General features: G+C 49.4%; 1 non-coding gene across 1 annotated transcript; it reads right to left on the reverse strand.

Annotated features, from left to right (window-relative positions):
• Positions 1–6744: 6744 nt before the first annotated feature.
• LOC116459586 (U6 spliceosomal RNA) lies at positions 6745–6856 on the reverse strand. Its single transcript, XR_004245624.1, has one exon. It is a non-coding gene; the product is annotated as a U6 spliceosomal RNA (small nuclear RNA).
• Between the last annotated feature and the right edge of the window lie 12571 nt (positions 6857–19427).

The following is a 19427-nucleotide window of genomic DNA, read 5'->3' on the forward strand; positions in this document are numbered from 1 at the left end:
GAGCTCCATCCTCTGGGAACACCCACGGGGTTCAGGGTCCAGGGAGGCCAGCCCCCTCTGTCTATCATGAGCAGGCTCTGTCCCCTCCCTAGCATCAGTCCTCTTCCTGCCATATGTCTGGGAACCTCAGCTTCTCTCAAGCAGAGTCCAGCCTAGCTGGAGTCTCACTTTGTTGCCCAGGCTGGAGTGCAGTGGTGCCATCTCAGCTCACTGCAACCTTCGTCTCCCAGGTTCAAGCAATTCTTCTGCCTCAGCCTCCCGAGTAGCTGGGACTACAGGTACGTGCCACCACGCCTGGCTAATTTTTGTATTTTTCGTTTTGCCATGTTGGCCAGGCTGGTCTCGAACTCCTGACCTCAAGTGATCCGCCTGCCTCGGCGTCCCAAAGTGTTGGGATTACAGGCGTGAGCTATCGCGCCCGGCCAGCCTGGCTGTCTTGATGGCAGAACCGGAACCCAGATGCAGCCCTTTGAGGGAGAGACTTCTAGGCCCTATGTCAGATGCTTGCTGAACATCTCCAAATGAGCCTGGGTCTCCCGGCATAGCAGCAACTTCCCACTTTGGTTTACACAGGTTTATATACACACTGTGTTTATGCACACAGCTACTTCCTCACCCCTGCGTGCCTGGAACCAGCGCTCTCCAGCCCGGTGTGCACCCCAGGCCAAGAGCCAGGCCATCACTCCCACAGTGGGCTTCCCCTAGGGCCCTGGGATCTTCTAGAAACCTTAGAAACTCAAAAGGAGTCAGGATTCTAGGAGTTCTGGCATCCCTAAGTAAAGTGCCCTTTTCGAGCTCCCCAGAGAAAGATTGGAGGAGCCAGGCAGCCCCAGAGAACAGTCCGCTACTCACTGTTGGCGAGCGTGTGGAGAAATTAGAACGCTTGCGCGCTGCTGGTGGGAATGCAAAGTGGCACAGCTGCTGCGGAAAACAGATGGTGGTGCCTCAAAAAATTAAACATAGAATTATCCATGTGACCCAGCAATTCCACTTCCAGGTATATACCCCAAAGAATTAAATACACCAATTCCACTTCCAGGTATATACCCAAAAGAATTAAATACACCAATTCCACTTCCAGGTATATACCCAAAAGAATTAAAAGAAGGCCAGGCGCGGTGGCTCACGCTTGTAATCCCAGCACTTTGGGAGGCTGAGGCGGGCGGATCACGAGGTCAGGAGATCGAGACCACGGTGAAACCCCGTCTCTACTAAAAATACAAAAAAATTAGCCGGGCGTGGTGGCGGACGCCTGTAGTCCCAGCTACTCGGAGAGGCTGAGGCAGGAGAATGGCGTGAACCTGGGAGGCGGAGCTTGCAGTGAGCCGAGATTGCGCCACTGCACTCCAGCCTGGGCGACAGAGCGAGACTCTGTCTCAAAAAAAAAAAAAAAGAATTAAAAGGAGGGTCTCAAAGAGATCCCATGTTCATAGCAGTATTATTCATAATTGCTAAAATGTGGAGAAACTCACATATCCATCAATGGAAGAATGGATAAGCAAAATGAGGTCTGTCCATTCAATGGAATATTATTCAGCCCTGAAAAGGAAGGCAATTCTGACACAAGCTACAATGAGAATGAAGCTTGAGGACATTATGCTGAGAAAATGAAGCCAGTCACAAAACAATAAATACTGTATGATTTCATTTATATGGCATACCTAGAGTAGTCAAAATCATAGAGACAGAAAGTAGAATGGTGATGGCTGGGGAAAAGGGGTAATGGGGATTATTGTATAATGAAGACAGAGTTTCAGTTTTACAAGATGAAAAGGATTCAGGAGATGGATGTTGGTGATGGTTACACAACACTACAAAGTTCAGCTAATTCCACTGAACTGTACCCTTAACAATGGCCAATTTTGCCAGGTGCGGTGGTGCAATTATGCCTGTAATCCCAGCACTTTAGGAGGCTGAAGAGGCGGCTGGGGGAATGGCTTGAGCCCAGAAGTTCGAGACCATCCTGGCCAACAAAGCAAAACCCTGTCTCTACAAAAAAAACACAAAGATTGGCTGGTTATGGTGGCGCATGCCCATAGTCCCAGCTACTTGGGAGGCTGAGGTGGGAGGATCGCTTGAACCCAGGAGGTCGAGGTGGCAGTGAGACATGATCACACCCCTGCACTCCAGCAGGGGTGACAGAGTGAAACCCCGCCTCCAGAAAAAAAAAAAAAAAAGGTAAATTTTGTTATATTTTGTAGTGAGCAGAATGGTAAAATTCCACTTAAATGGAGTACTTAATATCGTGAACATTGTAGAGACAAGTAGAATGAGGGATGGGGGAATGAGGAGTCAGTGTTGAACCAATACAGTTTCATTTGCAGAAGATGAAAAAGTTCTGGACGGGGGTGATAGTTGCACAACAATGCAAATGTACTGAACTGTATGCTTTAAAATGGTTAAAATAAGTAAAATGGTCAGTTTTCCAGCCTGGACAACATGGTGAAACTCCATCTCAACAAAAAAATAGAAAAATTAGCCAAGCATGGTAGCACATGCCTGTAGCCCCAGCTACCCTGGAGGCTGAGGTAGGAGAATCACCTGAGCCCAGGGAGGTCGAGGCTGCAGTGAGCTATGATCACCACACTGCACTCCACCCTGGGTGACACAATGAGACCCTGTCTCCAAAAAAAAAAAGTCAATTTTACATTATTTATTTTACCAGAATTTGTATATAAAAAGAAAAGAAAAGAAAAGAAAAATCTGAAGTTCCCCTTCATTAAGCAGCCTGCTATTCTCATGATCCTAGTAAATCCTGGTGGCGACATTTCAAGGTGCATTCTGGGATTGTCCTCAGTTTTCAGGTGAGAAAGCCAAGAGAGAGAGGTGACATGAGCAGCCTGAGGTCACCCAGCAAGTGGCAGGGCCAGGATTCCACCCAGGACCACTGACTGCACCCAGCCACAGAGGGAGAGGCCCCCTTCCCTGACGGCTCCCCGAAAATCCCACTCAGATTCTCCTGGCAGGGGCCAGCAAACAGGATCCAGATGGCGGTTCACCCAGTTAGGACAGGGCCTAACTTGAAACCCTCTGCCAGGATTTCCAAATGCATCCCAGATTTCTGTCCTGGAAGTGTCTGGTGCCCTCCTGCTGGGGCAGTGGGGGGCCGAGGAGCAGCCAGGCCTGGCCGTGGGCCTGAGCAGTGACTGGGGGCTGGCCAGGCTTGGCACTGGCCTCGGGTCCATCTCCTCGGAGCCCCTGGGGGATCCCGCCGGCCCTAGGAGGCCCAGTTTGCTCTGACTGTGGATTTGTCTTATTCCCACCTCTGCAACAAAGCCCCACAACCTGCCTGGCTTAAACAACAGACACTTATTGTCTCACTATTTTGGTGCTGGAAGTCTGAAATCAAAGTGTGGGCAGGGCTAGTTCCTTCTGAGGCTGAGAGGGAGAGCCTGTTCCAGGCCCCTCTCCTGGCTTTGGGTAGCCTCCAGCACTCTTTGGCTTGTTGGTGGCCATCTTCTCTGTGTCTTAACATCATCTGCCTCTGCGAGCGTCTGTCTCTGTGTCCCATTTCCCCTTTATATAAAGACACAGCCACATTGGATTAGGGCCTACCCTTGTGACCTCATCTCAACATATCATCTGCAAACACCCCATTTCCAAAGAAGGTCCCATTCACGGATCCTGGGGGTTAGGACTTCAACATCTTTTGGGGGTGGGACATAATTCAAACCATAACACCACCCCACAATGCTGTTATTCTTCTCAGCTGCCCAGGAGGCCAGTGGGGAACATTCTGGGGATTGGAGATGTTTGCAAACTGAAATGGCATTTCACATACTCTCTGCGGTTTTATGAATTGTTAACTGTTGCCACCACATACTGAGTGCTTGCTTGCTGTGTGCTGGGCACTCAACGTAACTCCCCAGTCCTCAGCTGCAGGGTGGCTGCTATCATCCCATTATACAGGTGAGCCAGGCTCACCTGGGAGGAGTCACGCGCTCAGAAACTCATGGCTGATTATTCCCATCTGTGGGATTCATCACACCACCTGTCTGAGCAGAGGCCCTGAGGTTTCTGTAACTCCTCCTATTCCTGAACACATTCCCCATTCCCATCCTGTGTTCCTTCCTTTGACCCCAAACAACTTGAAGTTGGAGGAATTAAGTGCAAATGATTGCAGTTGGGAGTAAAAGACACTGCCTGGGAATTCAGGCAGAAAAGATGTGTGAGGGGGTGGCCTCCCTCCTTCCTTTCCTTTTTCTTTTCTTTTTTTCACATTCAAACAACTTCAGATTTTAGAGGTGAGAAAGGGCCAGGTGAGGTGGCTCATGCCTGTAATCCCAACACTTTGAGAGGCCAAGGTGGGAGGATCCCTTGAGGCCAGGAGTTCAAGACCATCCTGGGCAACACACCAAGACTTCATCACTACAAAAACGAGATTTTAAAAAATTAGTCAGGCACGGTGGCACATGCCTATGGTCCTAGCTACCCAGGAGGCTGAGGCAGGAGGATTGCTTGAGCCCAGCAGACAGGACTGTGGTGAGCTATGGTCATGCTGCTGCACTCCAGCCTGGGTGACAGAGCAAGAATTTGTCTCTAAAAAATATATATATTTTTAAAGGTGAGAAAAAAGCGTTCCCCAAGACTATGAGGAAGGAAGATGGGAAGAGGTGGAAAGTGAAGAGTAAGGTTCAGGCTCATCTGACCCTTATACCCTCCTCCCGCCCTCAGAAATGCTGCCATTCTAGTCGGGCGTGTTGGCGGGCGCCTGTAGTCCCAGCTACTCAGGAGGCTGAGGCAGGAGAATCGCTTGAACCCAGGAGGCAGAGGTTGCAGTGAGTCAAGATTGCGCCACTGCACTCCAGCCTGGGCAAAAGAGCGAGACTCCATGTCAAAAAAAAAAAATAATAAAATACAAAACAAAAAACGAACACTGCCATTCTACAGGGAGCAAAATAGACAGGAGCTATGTGGCCCTGCCCAGGCTGAGCTCCCAGTCCAGAGAGTGCATCCAGGTGAACCCCACCACTATAACCTGCTGCCATAGCCCCCAAGGGGCCCCTAACATCTCAGGCTGTGAAAAGAGGTTTGGGGTGGGGGCAGGGCGCCTAAACTGAGACTTGCGGGTAAGCAAAAGGCACTCAGGTGAAGCCTGGAGGAGGAATGCCAGGTGGAGGGAACAGGGAGATCAACATGGAGGAGCTCTGGAGGCAAGAGAAAGCTTGGAGCCCTTTAGGAACCGGGGAAAAGGTCAGTGTGGTGGGAACAGGGTGCCTGAGACGCCAGCAGGGCCAGGCCATGGAGCTTTGCAGGTCAAGCGTGAGCTGCTTCCAGATGCCCTGGGAGCCACTGTGAGACTCCAAGTAGCAGGGGACGTGGGTCTGGCCTCCTCTGGCTGCAAGGGCTGGAGACCAAGGACGCCTGGAGACCAGGGCAAGGTGGCCCAGCTTGAACAATGGCGGTTGGGGTAGGCAGGTGCGGTGGGTTGAATGGTGGCCCCCACCAAAACATAGGTCCATGTCCAGGAACCTGTGAAGGTGACCTTATTTGGAAAAGGGTCTTTGTAGCTATAATTGAGAATTTTGAGTGCCTAGGTGCAGTGGCTCACACCTGTTATCCCAGCATTTTGGGAGACCGAGGCAGAAAGATCACATGAGACCGGGAGTTCAAGACCAGCCTGGGCAACAAAGAGAGGCCCCATCTCTACAAAAAATTGACAAACTAGCTGGATGTGGTGGCAGGTGCCTGTAGTCCCAGCTACTCAGGAGGCTGAGGCAGGAGGATCACTTGAACCCAGGAGTTCCAGGCTGCAGTGAGCCATGATTGCACCACTGCACTCCAGCCAGGGCAACAGAGCGAGACTCCGTTTCAAAAAAAAAATTAGCTGGGCGTGGTGGTGGGCACATGTAATCCCAGCTACTTGGGAGGCTGAGGCAGGAGAATCGCTAGAACCCAGGAGGTGGAGGTTACAGTGAGCCAAGATCATGCCATTGCACTCCAGACTGGGCAACAGGAACAAAATGCCATCTAAAAAAAAAAAAAACCATATACCCATTTGCAGTGATTCCCCATTCTCCTGCAGCCCCCACTGCCCCACCACCAGCTCCTGGCAACCACTTTCTGTCTCTGTAGATTTCCCTATTCTGGGTATTTCACGTAAATGGAATCATACACCATGTGGCCTTTTGCGGCTGGCTTCTTTCACTGAGCATAATGCTGTCAAGGCTCACCCATGTTGCAGCATGTGTCAGCACTTCATTCCTTCTGAACAATATTCCGTTGCATGGATGGACCACATGTTGTCTGTTCAATTCATCTGTCGACGCACATTTGGGTTGTTGCTGCTTTTTGGTTCTTACAGATAATGCTGCTGTGAACACTCAGGTGCAAGTTTTTGTGTGACCCTATTTCCATTTCTCTTGGTTAGATATCTAAGAGTGGTGAATGTGGTTTTATTAAATTCTTTTATTAAAAACTTTTTTTTTTTTTGACAGGGCCTCAGTCTGGAGTGCAGTGGTGTGATCTCGGCTTACTGCAACCTCTGCCTCCCTAGTTCGAGTGATTCTCCTGCCTCAGCCTCCCAAGTAGCTGGGATTACAGGCACGGGCCACCATGCCTGGCTAATTGTTGTATTTTAGTAGAGACGGGATTTTACCAGTATGGCCAGGCTGGTCTCAAACTCTTGACCTTAGGTGATCCGCCTGCCTTGGCCTCGAAAAATGCTGGGATTACAGGTGTGAGCCACCGCGCCCAGCCAATGAATGCGTTTTTTAAATTAAAAATAACATATGTTTTTTATTTATGTATAATTTATTTCTTTTTAGGTTTAAGTATTTTTCAGTTTGTTAAAGGGCCATGCTGATCTGCTCTGTATTGTTCCAATTTTTAGTATATGTGCTGCCAAAGCCAGCACGTGTGTACTTAATTACAAAAGTAATTCGTTAGAGATCACCAAAGTAACAAATTGGAAACCAGAAAATGTTTCTCACCTTTAAAATCTTGTTCTGTTTGAATGTGTATGTGCGGTCTTATTGACACATAATTCAAATACCATACAAGGCCAGGCATGGTGGCTCATGCCTGTAATCCCAGCACTTTGGGTAGCTAAGGTGGGAGGATCGCTTGAGCCCAGGAGTTCAAGACCAGTCTGGGCAGCATAGGCAGACCTCATCTCTACAAAAAAAAAATTTTTTTTTGTTAGCCAGGCGTGGTGGTGCACACCTGTTGTCCTAGTTGAGGATGAGGCAGGAGGATCGCTTGAGCTTCAGAAGTCGAGGCTGCAGTGAGCCAAGATTGTGCTACTGCACTTCAGCCTGGGTAACAAAGCAAGACCCTGTCTCAAAAAAATAAAAATTTTAAAAATGTTTAAAAAGAAGATATTGAGGCCGGGCACGGTGGCTTAAGCCTGTAATCCCAGCACTTTGGGAGGCTGAGGTGGGCAGATCACCTGAGGTCAGGAGTTCGAGACCAGCCTGGCCAACATGGCGAAACCCTGTCTCTACTAAAAAATACAAAAATTAGCCAGGCATTGTGGCGCACACCTATAATCCCAGCTACTTGGGAGGCTGAAGTGGGAGAATTGCTTGAACCCAGGAGGTGGAGGTTGCAGTGAGCCGAGATCACGCCACTGCATGCCAGCCTGGGTGACAGAGCGAGACTCCGTCTCAAACAAAAAAAAAAAAAAAAAAAAGATTGACACACCCATAATGTTCCCAAAGATATCTGGTGTGTCCCGCCCTGCACATGTGCGTTTGCTAATGCTTACCCTCATGGCATGTGACACAGCAATTGTGTGGATGGAAATTGTGACAGCTTCTGCCCTGTGCAGAAGGCAGCCTGTGTCAGGCTCCTCTGATCCCACATGTGCCCGTCAGTAATGACCCATTCAGTGCAGATTAGACATAAAACCAGCTTTGACTTCAAAGGACCAAGCAGCTAAGAGTAAGAGAAAGAAGGAGGATTTTCAGCTGCCTGGGGGTGGGGAAAGATGTTCAAAGGGCTGGAACCTCTCTTTCTTTGGCAAAAAAGAAGGCCAAAAAAACCTTCCAAAGGAAAAAAAAAAAAAACCTCTGGGGAATCATTATATTAAGATGGATGGATTATGGGTGATTTATTTTCTTTTTTAAAAAAAGAGCTTTAATGATATTATATTGCTATTATAATGTTTTACTACTAAAAAAGATTCTAAGAAGCCTCTTAGGGTTATGGATGAAAAAGAATGATTTTATAAAACTCAGCAATTCTTAAGAAGAGTACAGCCAAAAAAGCTTTCTCACTCCTTTATAGTTTCTTCCAATAACTGGCTCACTAAGTCAGAGGCTGAGCAGGCAGACAGCCACAGACCTAAGGGAAGCTATGACCATCTCATCTGCAAGAATGAGAGTGACCTGGTGCGGTGGCTCATGCCTGTAATCCCAGCACTTTGGGAGGCCAAGGGAGATCAAACAATCTGGTAAACGGTGAAACCCGTACTAAAAAACAAAAAATTATGGCTGGTGGCAGGTCCTGTATCCCACTACTGGAGGCTGAGGCAGGAGAAGGCTGAACGGGAGGCAGACTTGCATGACCGGAATCACACCACTGCACCCACCTGGTGGACAGTGAGACTCACTCAAAAAAAAAAAAAAAAAAAGGATGACTTAGACACAAGAAAAAATGTAAGAAAAGGCATAAAAGGTTTCTCTCTTTAAAATCATTGTAAAAAAAACAGAAGATCATTCATGATTATAAAAAGGCTGACCTAAATGTGTTTTAATTTTATATTATAAAGACAAGGTCTTGCTCTGTCACCCAGGCTGGAGTGCAGTGGTATGATCATGGCTCACTGTCACCTCGAACTACTGGGCTCAAGTGATCCTCCTGCCTCAGTAGCTAGGACTACAGGCCACCATGCCTGGCTCATTTTTAAATGCTTTTTAGGGCTGGGGTCTTGCTACATTGCTCAGGCTGGTCTCAAACTCCTGAGCTCAAGTGATCCTCCCGTCTCAGCCTCCCAAAGTGCTGGGATTACAGGTGTGAGCCACCACCCCTCTGGCCAGTGTTTGCCTTTTAAAATATCTCTCTGTGTAAGTATCCAATCTCAAATTATATTTTCTCTATTGCAAAAATAATTCGTACAAGCATTGCTCCTTACACAGTGATTGATAGTTCTATTATGTAGGCTCAAGTGTTTTAAAAACAGTTCCACTTATTCTAAAAAGTACTATGAAATAGAAAAATATACTTATCTACTCAGAAGCACAGTCTAGAGGTGGCAGAATGCCTGGCACAGAATCTACTTTCCACTCCTTCACCCAGTACACATTGTGAACTGATTACAGAACTCTTCTCCACTAATCTAAAGACTGTCTCTCTAGCCTCTCTATCCCTTTTTGTTCTTCTAAAAGGCAACTTGTAGGAGTGGATCAGAGCTGGCATCCAGGAGGGTGTGTGTTGGGTGGGGCACGGGGGTGGGGGCGGAAATCTCATCTCTGTGCAGGCGCAAAACTAAGACGCCCTCCAGTGGTGGAGCTTTCTAATTGCAGGCACAGTACTTAGAGGACCACAGCAAGACAAAAGGGCAGTAAATGAATGAATAATTCAGTCTAGTCTTCTGTAAATACATCCCTCCTAGAGAAGAGTTTTGAATTTTAACCTGAATTTTCTTTGCTTTAGGGATTTTAAGACTGGCTAATAGAAGCATTTCAGGTGACAGTTGGTAGCAAAGGGCCTTTAGAAAACCTCAGATTCTGGTTGGGCATGGTGGCTCACGCCTGTTATCCCAGAACTTTGGGAGGCCAAGGTGGGTGGATCACTTGAGCTCAGGAGTTCGTGACCAGCCTGGCAAACTTGGCAAAACCCCGCCTCTACAAAAATACAAAAATTAGTTAGGCATGATGGCGGGTGCCTGTAATCCCAGCTACTCAGGAGGCTGAGGCAGGAGAATCACTTGAACCCAGGAGGCAGAGGTTGCAGTGAGCTGAGATTGTACCATTGCACTCTAGCCTGGGTGACAGAGTGAGACTCCATCTCAAAAGAAAAAAAAGAAAAAAGAAATGAGAGCCTCAGATTATTTTCCCAATATCCTCTTTGCCAAAGGCTGACCCTTCTTGCTGTCCCAAGCCTTGCATTCCCAGCCTGCTCAGATTCTTCACTCTGCAGTCTATATGCAACATGCTTTGGATATAACCTATGTACTATTTCTTGATCAGTCTGTGCCAGGCACTGGGCAAAGAAATCCACGTGCCTCACTTAGATGCTCCTGGTAACAACTTGCCCTGAGACAAGTACCCTATCCCCATTTTCCAGGTGAACACACTGAGGCTCAGAAAGGGGAAGCAATTTGGCCACGGTTACTTAGTGACTCACTCAGGAACAGGCAGGATTGAAACCTTTTCCTGGCCAACCTGGGCCTACAGGCCCCACAACATTAGCCCCATGTTGGGCCCCTCTTTGACACCAGGCCACCCTTCTCTTGCCAGGAGTCCCAGGTCAGCTGTGCCCCTGGGAATGTCCCACCAGGGCTGGGTATAGGCAGCCCAAATGGGCCAAGGGGTGCCTGTCGGGAGGGAAAGGGGATGGTGTAGGGTCCCAGAGCCAGTTCTGGACCTGCACTATGCTGGCGACTGCCCTAGGGTTCTGCAGCCAGAGTTTGAATATGGCTGCTGCTAGCTGTGCAACAGTCTGACACCCTCCCTGGCCTCCCTTTCCTGTGTCAGATCCCTCCTCTAGGGGCGGCTGTGATAATGCGTGCAGTCACATAGATAAAGGCTCGGGGCTGACAAGTGGAAAGCGGGTCAGTGGTTGCCCCTTTATCTCTGTTTCTAACACTGTCTCCTTCTGTGTGTGTGTGTCTCCCTGTACTACTGTCTGTCTCTCTGTCTTTCCCTCCCCCTCTCTTCCTTTTCCTCCCTCCGAGGGGTCAAGGGAGGACACAGGACACAGCCAGCTTTGGCTTTGTGAGGCCCCAACTTGCAGACGTAGGGCAGGCCGGGGGGTGGGGGGAACCCTGGCTGCCCACCAGCCCACCTCCTGGGACAGGCCCTTCCCTCTGGTCAGGCCCCTATCTCCCCTACTCACCGCTCTGAATAGCCTCCACTCAGGTGTGTCCCAAGCAACTGGGAACCCTGGGCCATTGCCTGCTGAGGACAAGGACACTGGGTCCCTCCTGGGAGAGCATGGAGGGGGTCATCTCCCTTAGGAGCCACCCTCACAGCTTCCCAGGCTGGGGCTGGGGCTGGGGCCCGATTCAGAGGAACTCCTGAATCAGCCCTGTCACTTGTGGTTCCTCTGCCCCATCTTTTTTCCTGGAGGTGGAAACCTACATGGAAACCTCCACACAGCACTCAAGAGCACTCCTCAGCTGCAGACAACAGCTCCTGGAGCCTGGAATGGCAAGGGCTGCTGTTTTACAACAAACCACACACACACACCACAGACACACACAGACATATACACAGACACAAACACATATACAGACACACATGCAGGTGCACACACACACACAGACACATAGACACACACACACTTCATTTTTAGGGCAAAGGGTGCCTATGCCATGCATACTTTTTGGCGCTAAATTTTTTTCAAACAGCGCAAAAGGATTCATAATGAAAACTAATACCTGAGGCCCAGGTGGGCAGATCACTTGAGGTCAGGAGTTGGAGACCAGCCTGGCCAACATGGTGAAACCCTGTCTCTACTAAAAATACAAAAACTAGCCCAGCACAGTGGCGTGCCCCTGTAGTCCCAGCTATTCAGGAGGCTGAGGCAGGAGAATCACTTGAACTCGGGAGACAGAGGTTGCAGTGAGCCGAGATTGTGCCACTGCAGTCTAGCCTGGGTGACAGAGCAAGACTTCAACTCAAGAAGAAAAAAAAACCTAACACCCTCGGTCCCTCAGTTCACCTTCCTGAAGGCAGTCAGTTTCTTGTGAATCCTCTTTTTTTTTTTTTTTTTTGAGACGGAGTCTCGCTCTGTCACCCAGGCACCCAGGCTGGAGTGCAGTGGCGCGATCTCGGCTCACTGCAAGCTCCGCCTCCCGGGGGTCACGCCATTCTCCTGCCTCAGCCTCTCTGAGTAGCTGGGACTACAGGCATCCGCCACCACGCCCAGCTAATTTTTTGTATTTTTAGTAGAGATGGGGTTTCACCGTGTTCTCGATCTCCTGACCTCGTGATCTACCCGCCTCAGCCTCCCAAAGTGCTGGGATTACAAGCGTGAGCCACTGCGCCCGGCCTCTTATGAATCCTTCTAGAGAAAGTGAATGCATAATTCAAATATTAATATTGATGAGTATATATTCCTGCAATTTTCGCCTAAATGGCAGCATCCTTTACTTACAGCTGTACTAACTTTCTTCACTTAACAGGTGATCTTGGAAACTAGTTCCATATCAAAACACTTAGATCTACCTCATCTTTATGTACATATAATTCACATGTCAAAAAATTTACCCTTTAATGTGTACAATTCAGTGGTTTTTAGTATATTCAGAGCTGTGCAACTGTTACCACTACCTGATTGCAGGACACTTTCATCACCCTAAAAAGAAATCCCACACCCATGAGTGGACACCCTCGCATCCCTTGCCCTCAGTCCCTGGCAACCGCTAATCTGTCTTCTGTGTCTATGGATTTGCCCAGTGTGGGTTTCTTTTATAAATACAATATAAGGCCTTTCATGTGTGGCTTCTTTCACTTAACATAATGTTTCCAAGGTTCCTCCGTGTTGTAGCTTTTTATCAGTGCTTTGTTCCATTATTTATGGTGAATATTCTATTGTATACATATACTACATTTTCTTTAGCCCCTCTTTCTTTTTTAACAGTAATGTAGTATTCCACTGATGGATGTATTTAATTTTTTTTTTTATTAGACAGGGTGTCACTCTGTCACCCAGGCTGGAGTGCAGTGATGTAATCATAGCTCACTGCAGCCCCGACTGCCTGGGCTCAAGCAATCTTCCCACCTCAGCCTCCCGAGTAGCTGGGACTACAGGCACGTGCCACCTTGCCCAGCTAATTTTTGTACTTTTTGTAGAGATGGGATCTCACTATGTTGCTCAGGCTGATGTACCTTAATTCACCCGTCTCCTGCAATGGGCATTTAGGTTGCTTCCAGTCTTTTGCTACTGCAGATAGTGCTGCAGTTAATTTCCTTGTGTTCTTTGCAAATATACCTGTAAGAAACTTCCTCGATGTAAAATTGCTGGGTCAAAAGGGTATATACATCTTTCAGTTTTACATATTTACCAACTGTGCTCCAAAGAGGGCACACACGAAGGCGACATTTTCCCCATACCCTTGCCAACCCATTTTATCAAAAACGTTAAGTCCTTACCATCAGCTTTGCATTGTGATTTTCATTTGAATTCTTTTTTTTCTCTTTCTCTTTCTTCTTTTTCTTTTTTAAAGACACGATCTTGCTTAGGTGTGCACAACCACAACCAGCTAATTCTTAAATTTTTTGTAGAGATAGGGGTCTTGCTATCTTGCCCAGGCTGGTCTTGAACTCTGGTCTCAAGTAATCATCCTGCCATGGCCTACAAAGTGCTGGGATCATAGGTGTGAGTCACCACACGTAAGCACATTGCTCTTCTTTTGAGTGAAGCCTTTTCATTCTGAGTTAGTCGTCTGTTCACAACTTTTATTCATTTATCTATTAAGTCGTTGATCAAATGTTACTGATTTGTAAAAGCTCTTTATATGTGGAGAAAATTAGCCTTTTTATCTGATTTAGACATTGCAAAAATTTCCACAATTAATCATATTACAGTTGACATTTGAACAATATGGGGATTAAGGCACTGATCCCCCTCATGCACACTCAAAAATGTGCACATAACTTTTGACTCCCCAAAAACTTTACCACTAACAGCCTACTGCTGACCAGGAGCTTACTGATCACATAAACAGTCCATTAAGGCTGGGTGTGGTGGCTCACACCTGTAATCCCAGCACTTTGGGAGGCCGAGGCAGGTGGATCACCTGAGGTCAGGAGTTCAAGACCAGCCTGACCAACATGGAGAAACCCTGTCTCTACTAAAAATACAAAATTAGCTGGGTGTGGTGGCACATGCCTGTAATCCCAGCTACTTGGGAGGCTGAGGAGGAGAATCGCTTGAATCTGGGAGGCAGAAGTTGCAGTGAGCCAAGATCACGCCATTGCACTCCAGCTGGGGCAACAAGAGTGAAACTCCATCTCAAAAAAAAAAAAAAAAATTAACACATATTTTGTATGTTATTATATGCAGTATTCTCACAATAAAGTAGGCTAGAGGAAAAAAAATGTGGGTAGGTGTGGTGGCTCCTAACTGTAATCCTAGCACTTTGGGAGGCTGAGGTGGAAGGATCATTTGAGTCCAGGAATTCAAGACCAGCCTGGGCAACATAGCAAGACCCCATCTCTTAAAAATACGAAAAAAAATTTTAAAAAGAAAATGTTATTAAGAAAATCATAAAGAAGAAAAAATATATTTGCTATTAAGTGAAAGTGGATCATCATAAAGGTCTTCATCCTTGTCTTCATGTTGAGTAGGCTGAGGAGGAGGAGGAAGAGGAAGAGGAATGGGTGGTCTTGCTGTCTCAGGGGTGACAGGGGCAGAAGAAAATCCACATATAGGGCCGGGCGCAGTGGCTCATGCCTGTAATCCCAGCACTTTGGGAGGCCGAGGAGGGCGGATCATGAGGTCAGGAGATCGAGACCACGGTGAAACCCCGTCTACTAAAAATACAAAAAATTAGCCGGGCATGGTGGCGGGCGCCTGTAGTCCCAGCTACTCGGAGAGGCTGAGGCAGGAGAATGGCGTGAACCCGGGAGGCGGAGATTGCAGTGAGCCGAGATCGCGCCACTGCACTCCAGCCTGGGCGACAGAGCAAGACTCCGTCTCAAAAAAAAAAAAAAAAAGAAAATCCACATATAAATGGACCCATCAGTTTAAACCCATGTTGTTCAAGAGTCAGCTGTGTTTTTGTTCTATACAGAAATTGTGGCCTGGCACAGTGGCTCACAATGTAATCCCAGCACTTTGGGAAGCCGAGGTGGGTGAATCACCAGAGGTCAGGAGTTCGAGACTGGCCTGGCCAACATGGCGAAACCCTGTCTCTACTAAAAATACAAAAATTAGCCAGGCGTGGTCATGCATGTCTGTAATCCCAGCTACTCAGGAGGCTGAGTCAGGAGAATCATTTGAACCCAGGAGGTGGAGGTTGCAGTGAGCCAAGATTGTGCCACTGTACTCCAGCACTCCAACCTGGGTGACAGAGCAGACTTTGTCTAAAAAAAAAACAAAAAAAGAAACAAACAAAAACAAATTGTTATGCACCCAGATGTATCTTGTACAGCTTCTAGAGCTGTATGTGCCCTAGAACTCTTAGAAAGATTATAAAAAGGGCTCAGCATCTGTGTCTATTTATGATCCATCAGGGGAACCACACAAATCAACAGATGTCCCCAGCCCAGAATGCTGTGACTGGTGAACCCCAGTGGACACATGACCCAGTGTTGGGGGTGTGAAACATCCTTCTAGAAGTGGAGTGGGGATGATGTCTGAGCTGAGACTGAATGGTGAGCTCAGGCAGGGTGAGTGGGTATTGGCAGGCAGAGGGGACAGGGCAGGAAAACCTGCAGACAGACGGAGAGACATCCCCTAGCCCACCCTGGGTCTGGGGGTCTGTCCCAGGGTCTGGGGACAGTGGGAGGACAAGCGAGCTGGGCCACCTTCAGTTCTCAGCCTGAGGGGGACAGGGAGACTGGAAGGTTTTCCTCTCAGGGTTGCTTGGCTCCATTTGCCTTTGGGAAGATTCTGCAGGACTGAAATTATCAGAGGAGACAAGAGGCCATCGAGGAGACCGATGCCACATCCCTTAAGGGGGCGGAGGCTGGATGGGATGGAGCCAAGGAATGGACACAGGGAAAGACGACCCAGACTTAGCCCTGCAAGGCTGACTGGATGGTGGGACAGGGACAATCTATAGTCAGGTCCCCCTCCCCCTATATAGCTGTCCATCCACCTAAGACTCCCAGGACCAAGCCCCAGGTGAGGAATCCATTCCCCCTGGGCCCAAGGGCTCTGTCTAACGGGGCTGCCCAAGCATGATGTATTCCAGCCCCAGGCAGCCCAGAGCCCACGGGCAGCCATTGCCAGATGCATGGGTGGGCAATGGAGGAAGGACAGGCTCCCCACCTTTGGCATGGGATGGGGGTCTGAGGGAGGCCAGAGTCTGTGAGGTGCTGAGAACGGATGAGGCTCGGGATGGTGGGGAGGTGGTGCCCCGGTCCTGCCCCCTCTGCTAGGCTCCTACGGGAGCCAAGACCAACCACCTAGGATCCTCTTCCAAAAGAGTCCCTCTTTCTGTCTGTCTCTCTTTCTGTCTCTCTGTCTTTCCATCTGTCTCCTATGAAAGATGAAGACATCTCTCTAGATCACTTTGTCTCCCTCTCTCTCTGGCTACCTGGCACACTCTCCTCTTCTGAGAGTCTCTCACTATATCTCTCTGTCTCTGTCTCTGACTTCTCCTCTCTCCCCACCACTCTCATTCTCCTCCTGCTTCTCAGCACCACCACCACCTCCCCATTCATCCTGGAGCTGTCAGGTGGGGCAGGCCCACATGCTCATGACCCAGCAGGTGCCACCCGGGACTGGCAGGGCTGGTAGGCTGCTCCAGGGCCTCTGCTCTGAGGGGCTTCTCTGGTCTGCCCTTCCCTCCTGCCAGATCCGTCCAACCACAGGGACTCAGAGCTGCCACTTCAGATGCATCCAGCCGGGAGTGGGCTTCACCTCGCTGGGGTGGGAGATGGACAGCTTCCCATACAGAAGGTCTTAGGCCACGTTCCTAGGCTGTGGTCACCAAACATTTCCCTCGCCAGCCTAGAAGTTCCACTACCAACGATTTAGGGTTTAAATGGCAGGAAGCTCTGTTAACTCCCCCTCCTCCCAACATCAAACATTAAACACATCAGTCATTCACATTATAGTAAGAGTGAGCCAAGAGCTATTCCCTCTACCCCCTAGTTGGGTGGATGCTGCATATGGAGATATTGTTCATCTATTTTTGCAAGAGGAGATGAAAGAGAAGCAGAGGAAGGGACCTGAGAGAAGGCAAGTAGGGCAGAGGTCGGGGGTCAGAAAAGGGAGGATTTAGGAGAAATTCCCAGAGGAGGAGAAGGGGGAACAAACGTTGCTAAGGAGAAAGTCTCTCATTTGTCCATTCCTGCGCAGTCAACAAACACAGTTGCAGGAAAGTCCCCGAGTCCTCACATCACCCCCATTTTCCAGATGCAGAAACTGAGGCTCTCTAGATCACATAGAACATCCAGGTCTCCTCACTCCAACAAGAGGTGCCCTGTCCTGCCATGCTCGCTTACGTCCGGCCCTGTCATTCTGTTGTCGTCCCCCTGTACTCCCCTCAAAGATGCAAAGCGGGAGATTCCAGAGGACAGGAAGGCCCTCCCGAGCCCTAATTTATGATTTTCTGACAGCTTCCTTCCTCCCACTACTCCCTTCCAGCCCCAGTCCCAGCTCTCTGGGGAAAGAATGAGCTGAGTGAATAAGAAGCGCAGCTCCATGGAGCATAAATAACTCGGCTGGGCAGCTGCAGGCTGCCCAGGTCTCCCAGCGCCCCGACCGAGGCCCTGCAGGGTGCTCCCATCTCTGAGAGCCAGGGACAGGAGGGCCAAACCCCCGATCAAAAGTGCAGACAGCAGCCATTGCTCTTGGGCCCTGTCCTTTGTCTGGTCAGCAGCTTTTAAGGCTGTGGCCTTACATGGTCCCTTCCCTTTCATGGTGTCCAGGCACTGCCTTGGCAATTAGGCCTGGGCCCCTGGGGGCTGCGGCCATGGGCTCTGGGCACCCCTCAGGCTGCTTCCTCACCTATGGCACAGGCATGATATGGGAAGAGTGCCTGGGCTCACACAAGCTAGTGTGTGCACAGGGCTGATATGATGGGGTACACCCAAGCTGGAGAGACAGTCCCGTAGGATACAGTGGGAGGTAAAAGTCCCTTAGCTATGGCCCCAAGAGACTTCACAGGGGAAGGAGGCTGCCGCCCAGGTTGTCTGTTAAGAGGATAAAACATTTCCTGTTTGGACTAGGCCAGGGTGGATGGAATCTGCCCCAGACGGGCTGTGTTTTCCGGATCCCATGGCCTGCCCTGGGAGGATGTCTGTGTGTGTCCCTGTGAGGTCCACCTGGGTGTGGGTCCAGGTCTGGGTATGTGTCCATACATTCTCTCTGGCCTCATCAGCCCCAAGATGGGACTCCAAATGTGAGCCAAGTTATCTTACCCCAAAGAAGCCCCACTTCAGGGCTCAGCCAGTGGGTGGCAGTGTGGTCTGGTGGGTAAACTCATAGGCAGACGCCCATCACTCACCAGCCATGAGCCCCACACCTGGGGACAATAAGGCTGCCTCCCGGGTGGCGCAGAGGATCGCAGCAGACAATACAAGCAAAATGCTTAGCACAGCGCCTGGCACACAGTCAGCGCTGGGGAACGGAAGCTGCTGTCGTTACTGGCGGTTGTGGTCTGGTCTTGGCAGTGGAAAGGACCAGGCCCCCAGGGGGGAGGCCCCGCCCGCAGGGACAGGCCCTGAGACCTCAAGCCAGCCAGCCCCTCTCCTCTCAGTTTCAGCAAACATTGAAACCTCAAATAATCAAAACCCCAGGCCCCCACGGCATTTCCTGCCTTTCCACTCCACTAGGAAAGAGGACCAGAAAGCAGGCTGTTATCCAACAGGAAAGTGAGCCCTTAAACGGGGGCTTCAGCTGTGCCCCAGGGCCACTGAAGGGGAGACATGAAGTTTTCACACTTTCCCAGAAGCTCAGACTCTTGAGCCAGAGGGATCTTTAAAGTCCTGTGTGAGAGGGTTGCTTGAGGCCAGGAGTTCAAGACCAGCCTGAGCAACAGAGCAAGACCCCGTGTCTACAAAAAATATTAAAAATGAGCCAGATGTGCTGTCATACACCTGTAGTCCTACCTAATCAGGAGGCTGAGGCAGGAGAATCGCTTGAGCCCAGGAGGTTGAGGCTGCAGTGAGCTGAAATCACGCCACTGCACTCCAGCCTGGGTGACAGTGTGAGACCCTGTCTCAAGAAAAAAAAAAAAAAAGGTCCCATGGCTTGTTTTTTTCAGGCAAAGAAATGAAGCTCAGAGAGGGGAAGTGACTTGTCTCGGGTCACACAGCTCCCAGAGGTTGCTCTGGAATTGACACCCTGGCCTATGGGTCACAGGGCTTGTGGGGTGGTAACCCTCAGGTCACACAGCCACAAGGTCTGTCTATAGTGATAAATAAATACCCTGGACCCGGGAATCCCAGCCTCAGCAAGGACAGGCCCCTCTCTGATGTGAAAATGTTGATAACAGCTTTTACCAGGAGAGTCTCTTGCTGGGGAAATTCTGCACGGCCTGAGTCTGCCACAAGTTTGATGGCATTGGTTAAGAAATGTGGATGCCATTAATTGCAGGAGCATCTCAGACATGTTGCAAACAGACCTAGCAGTGCCTCCTC

The sequence above is a fragment of the Hylobates moloch genome, unplaced genomic scaffold, assembly GCF_009828535.3.
Source record: "Hylobates moloch isolate HMO894 unplaced genomic scaffold, HMol_V3 SCAFFOLD_19, whole genome shotgun sequence".
NCBI classification, from domain to species: Eukaryota; Metazoa; Chordata; class Mammalia; order Primates; family Hylobatidae; genus Hylobates; species Hylobates moloch.